This window comes from Ipomoea nil, unplaced genomic scaffold (genome assembly GCF_001879475.1).
Source record: "Ipomoea nil cultivar Tokyo-kokei standard unplaced genomic scaffold, Asagao_1.1 scaffold0322, whole genome shotgun sequence".
NCBI classification, from domain to species: domain Eukaryota; kingdom Viridiplantae; phylum Streptophyta; class Magnoliopsida; order Solanales; family Convolvulaceae; genus Ipomoea; species Ipomoea nil.
Window position 1 is genome coordinate 141,600 of NW_017616750.1, and position 6,364 is coordinate 147,963.

Genomic DNA, 6,364 nt, shown 5'->3' on the forward strand with positions numbered 1-6,364 from the left:
ATCTACACCTAAGACTCTAACTGTCTAATAATCTCCAACATTTGGTCTTTAACTATCATTTTTTTTTCCATATTTTGTGACTATCAAATTTCTTTCATATTTATCCGTTTTTAAAAATCAATTTTTCGACCAACCTTAATTGAAATCTCCTACATGATAGTTACGTGATCTATATGAATTTAAGTAGTATGTAGATGACATAATGGAATATAGTGATCTTCGAAAGGCAGAAAATTGAGTTGGAAATCAAATATGATAGGAATTCGATAAGCATGCATTAAATGTGAAAAAATATAATTGATATTCATGAATCAAATGTCAAAGAGATATCATAGTTTAGAGATCAAAATAGAAAAAATTCATTCTTTAAATTAATGGTGTATAATTTTCTCTTTCTTCATAATGAAACTACTTAGGAAAGAATTCGGGAGTCAAGTTTTTTCTTTTGTTTAAAAAATGACAATAAGCTAATGAGTAGTTGAAGTGGTTCCCTTAATCCACGTTAGTAAAAACTCTAATTAGGTTAGGAATGATTTAGGTGAGAGGTCATGAGATCGAACTTCAATGGAGACATTGTTGACTCTTTGTGCTTTATTAGATTGAGAAAGTATGTTTGAACAGATACTACAATGTAATCTACTCAGTAGCATTCCAAAAAAAAAAAAAAAAGGTTAGGAGTTATTTAAATATGAAAAATGCTTCTCATTTTTATAATTACCACTATCTATTAGATACTCTCAAATTTAAAAAAATAAAACTAAAAACTATTTATTTTCATAGATAACGTGTGAACTAACCCGTCATAAAATGATTAATAAAAAATATAATTATGGATATTTTTAATATCGTCTATTTAAACACTTCTGTGGCTTGTGAGTTATCATTACTGGAAGTGATCTTAAATTAAGTTGAAATCAAAAAGTGGTTGAAAATAGTAACAAAGATTTTTTCGGATACCAAAAGTACGTGGTCCGAACAAGACTTTCGACTTGATTTAATATTACATTCAGGTGGTCAGAAATTTCATAAATTCCCGTAGTGTATGAATCACAATATTTTATTTGAGGTACGTACTCATCACTAGTGGAGTCAATTCGTGTGGATACTATGTATAGTAAGGAAGACGTTTCCATGTCAGAAACATACACACACGCTTGAAGAAAATGGCACTATGAGTGGAATATAATTGAATTGAAGCAGCCTTTGCCATTTGTCCACGGAAAGGACTTGTACATTATCCCATTATATCATCCAAATAGCCGACTATTGCTTCTTGCCCTACAAAGTGCGCAACCTATGGCGCATCATCAACGTTTATATGTTTGTACTATATATATATATATATATATATATATATATATATATATATATATATATATATATGTATGTATGTATGTATGTATGTATGTATGTATGTATGTATGCATGCATGCATGCATGCATGCATGTATGTATGTATGTATGTACGCGTGAGATTTGTACTCAATGTGCGTGAGTGTTGTGCTTAATGTGCCTGAGATTTGTACTTAATGTGCATGAATGTGTAAAATGCAGCATAAAATATGGATGTCACACTACAAGAAAAATGCACATAGACAACACTAGAAAGACAACGGTTTTTAACAAAAGTGTTATCATTTGTATAAAAGACAACAGTTTGGTCCAAAACTGTTGTCTTTGATGCAACACTTTTGTCAAAGACAACGGTTTTTACTTAACTGTTGTTATAAGTGTGTTGTCTTTGTGCAATTTGAGAAAAGACAACACTTCAACAACAACGGTTTTTAGAAACCGTTGTCTATGTGCGTTTTTTTTTTTTTTAATTTAAGACAACGATTTTATTTAACCGTTGTCTTTGATATGTTGTCTTTAAGTGTACTTGAATAAACAACACTATAAAGACAACGGTTTTTTAAAACTGTTGTCTTTGCGCATTATTATTTTTTAAAAGACAACAGTTTTATTTAACCGTTGTCATTTGTGTGTTGTCTTTAATAGCACTTGAATACACAACACTACAACGACAACGGTTTTATAAAACCGTTGTCGTTGCGTGTTCTTTATTGCTTTAAGACAACGGTTTTATTTAACCGTTGTCTTTGGTATGTTGTCTTTAAGCGTACTTGAATACACAACACTATAAAGACAGCAGTTATAAAAAACCGTTGTCTTTGCACAATATTATTTTATAAAAGACAACGAATTTATTTAACCGTTGTCATTTGTGTGTTGTCTTTAATAGCACTTGAATACACAATACTACAAGGACAACGGTTTTATAAAACCGTTGTCGTTGCACAATCTATTTTTAATTGAAGACAATAGTTTTATTTAGCCGTTGTCTTTAAGCGTACTTGAATACACAACACTACAAAGACAACAGTTATTTATAACCGTTGTCTTTGCGCATTATTATTTTATAAAAGACAACAGTTGTATAAAATAAAGAAAAGGATGTTACTAGCAAGAGTCAAACCTATAACTTCTAACATAACAAACAAAGCTTAACCAACTAAGCAACACCAACCCTTATGTTTTAAAGCGCAACATCTTGTATATAACCGAGTTACTTCTGTGTTGTCTCTGAAAACCAAGACAACAGTTTTATAAGAAATGCCTCCAAGAAGAATAAAACTCGAGACCTCTAACATAACAACCAATTAAGGCTAAACCCACCAAGCCACATCAACCCTTATGTATTTAAGCGCAACAACTAGGATATAACCGGGCTGCTTCTGTGTTGTCTTTGAGAACCAAGACAACAATTTTATAAAATAGGTTAAAGATGCTGTAGACACAGAAAATTTGAACACGACAAGTGGACTGATAAAATTGTTATTGGGCCAATATTGAAATTGTTATTGGGCCAATTTAATTAATTGGATCATAGAAATTAAATTGATTTAATTAGTCCAATTAAATTTGATTTGGGCTATTGAATTAATTAATTAATTGGTACAAGCACATTTCATATTTGAATTTGAATTATAATTATAATTTAAATATAAGGGAAAATGGCACTTTTTACCCCTGAGTTATATACTTATAGCACTTTTTCCCCTTCAATTATTTAGGTAAGCACATTAGCCCCCTCAATTATTCTAAAAGTGGTGCTTTTTCCCCCCTGATATATTAAATTGACATTTATACCCTTAAAGTAAACATTTTATTTATTTTACTACTCCAACAAATTATTGCGTATACGTAGGGATGATCATGGTTCGGTTTGAATTGAACCGGATACTAAAGCAATCGAATTAATAGTTTACGGTTATAATTCAGATCTAGAACCCAATATTTAAATGTCAATTTATTAAAATTATGTATCAAAAAAATTGAATCTTAAACCGTTAACCGGCGGTTCCGGATCTGATTCGCGATTTTGAACCGTCTTTATTTTAAAATTTTATTTTTTATTTTAAAATAGTCTAAATTCAACAATAAATGTATTTTATTTTTTCAGTTCGGAACATGAACCGTCTGTTCCGGTTCACGATTTTAATAAACTCTAAATATCGAATTTCGATTCTAAATTGTAATTGGAATATTTCGGTTTGGTTGCTATAGTGTTTGTTTAGTTTGAACCAAATTATGGTCATAATTTGTTGGAGAAAAAAAATAAATTAAATATTTAGTTTAAGGGTAAATATGTCCATTTAACATTTCAAGGGAAAAAACAGCCACTTCAATAATTTAGGGGGAAAAAATGCTATAGGTATATAACTCAGGGGGAAAAAAGTGCCATTTTCCCTAAATATAATATAATTTTATTATATTTGAATTAGGTTATGCAATAATGAACCTAGACTTGCCCAGACTTGAGAGATCGGTTAGACACAACTTAGGTTTTGAAGATCTTGAAGCGAAATTTTGTGAAATATATACAAAGTTTAATTTTTGTGTTTACAGATGCCACCAGGAAGGATAGAACTCGAGACGTCTAACATAACAAATAAGGTTAAACCCACCAAGCCACACCAACTCTTCGGCGTGTCCAGCCGGCCACCTCAGTCCTTGGCGTGGGCGGGCAGGGTGGTGCGCCCCCGGGCACTTCAACCGTGCCCCTAGTCCTAAGGGGGTGCGACGCGGTGCGGTGTGGTGTTCAGAATGGGCTTCAAAAGCACGAGCCCACCCCGCCATTTTGACGGCTCTACTTCTGGGTAGCGCATGACTAACAAGGTTAGCTATATGTTGGTAATCGACTCTTCCGGCATGCATGGGACACGTGGAGAATGAATATAAAAGTGTAGTTGATGTCGTACAGTAAGCTAAAGTCCATTCACAATTATTGAATCTCTATATTCCTAATTACATAACTATATATATTCATAATTATGAACAGTTTTGAAACCGTGTCTACCTTGCAAGGTGGACAAGGTTCTACGGTATAATTTGACCCCGTTATGTACCTATATATTCAGTTTATGGTGGACCGGGTACCTATAAAACCATGAATATACTTATTTAATTTTTTTTAAAAATAAAGACTTATTATAAAATAAAAATAAAATTTTTGTTATTTTGCTTATTATATTAAATATATATGTTATTCTTTAAATTTTGAGTTTCAAGACTTGCACAGTTTACAAAAAATTTTCTTACCTCTCAAATAAAATAATTCCCTCTTTGTAAATTTTGATTTTATTTTGTTATTGCTTAAGCGGGAAAGAAGAAATTAAAACAAAAACAAACACTTCAACTCAAAACCCTTTCCGTCGAGAAGACCAGCGCAAAACACTGCCTCGCCGCCTCCAACTTCCGGCACCGTCGCCGCCGTGATAGACAGTAGAGCGTTGTGCGGCGGTGATAGACAGTAGGGCGTTGTGCGGCGGTGATAGACAGTAGGGCGTTGTGCGGCGGTGATAGACAGCGGCGGTCACGCGGAAGTTCACCCAACGACGGTAATTTCTTTTTCAATTTTTTTTCCTGAGCTTTGTGCGTTGTTTGATAGGCAGTGGCGGTGATAGACAGTAGATGATGGATTTTGGGTTTGGGTTCAAACTAAATTTGTGCGTTGTTTCCCCAGCTGTTGTTCGTCTGACGGTTATGATTGAGCTGTTGTTCGTCTGACCAGAGGCTGTTCGGTTGATGGTGATGATGATTTCTTTATCCCTATCTTTACACTGAGCATTCAAATTACTCACAGCTGAACATGTAAATCTATGTTTAATAAGCTTTAAACTGAACATTTATACTATTGTGTTTGTTGTGTATTGGTTCATTTATCCCCAGAATCTTAACATTCAAAGCTTCTTGTGAGTGCAATTTACATTATGGTTCAAGTGTAATAATTTTTACCAGGCATGCCTTCCTTATAACATTGGAGACTAAGGTCATGTATTTCTTCCTCTGACAAGAACAGAATAATCTAAAACATTGGCAAGAGTAAACAAATATTGTAGCAAAATATAAAATGCCATATCTGATAGATCTTTTCTTATTAAGAATCAGTAAATATTAGATGATAAATCCCAATTATGTTATGCTAAAAAAATTTCACAGCATGAGGTCAGTGATTGATCGGTACAAGAAAGTATAGGGTAGTTACCCTACACAAATGTGGACGATGGGAAGCTCGAATGGGGCAATTTCTTGGCAAGAAGTAAGATTCTATTAGCTTCATTGTTGGTTAAAATGGATATCCATTTACATTATATAGCATTGTTAATAAACTGAGGAGTACATGTTCTTATTGGTTAGCATATAACATTTGGATGCAGGTATATCTACCTTGGACTGTTTGACAGTGAGATAGAAGCTGCAAGGTCCTATTATCATAAGTTCACTATTTTCTCCTATATGTTATATAATCCAGCCTGAACATAACATTTCTTGAACTTAGTTGACTTGGAATTTGGTTTTGATTTTGATCAGGGCATAGGATAAGGCCGCCATAAAATTAAGTGGGAGGGAAGCTGTGACGAATTTTGAACTAAGCGCATATGAACAAGAGTTGACTTCTGAAGTTGATACTGGAGGTAAAGGTTCTTTACAACATCCCTCATTGGTAATCCTTGTTGAACATATCCATTAATAGGAACCTGGCATTTCATGCAGGTGGCAGCCAAGATTTGGATTTGCATTTGGGCATTGCTCCTACTAGTTTTGTAGATGGCATGGGAACCCTCGCTCTAGTTGCAAAGTGGTTTAGCCAGTCCAAAGCATTGGGGAGTGGGGGTAAGTTGAAGGGCTTTGATTTAAAACTTTATCTCATTCTATGCAACTCTTTTCATATTTCTGCTCTTTTCCTTTCCATCTTAATTTTTTAATTGGTTTGTATTAGATAGTGCATTGAAACACTAAATTCTTCTCGGTGTTGTAACCGGTTTAAATTGTCCTCCTTCGTATGCAGACCTCTGCTTCA

At 33.6% G+C, this 6,364-nt stretch overlaps 1 long non-coding RNA gene across 1 annotated transcript; it reads left to right on the plus strand.

Moving 5' to 3' along the window:
• The first annotated feature begins 5,542 nt into the window (after nt 1–5,542).
• On the plus strand, nt 5,543–6,128 carry LOC109171609. The gene is made up of 4 exons (XR_002052625.1): nt 5,543–5,602; nt 5,721–5,765; nt 5,875–5,978; nt 6,058–6,128. It is a non-coding gene; the product is annotated as an uncharacterized LOC109171609 (long non-coding RNA).
• The last annotated feature ends 236 nt before the right edge of the window (nt 6,129–6,364 follow it).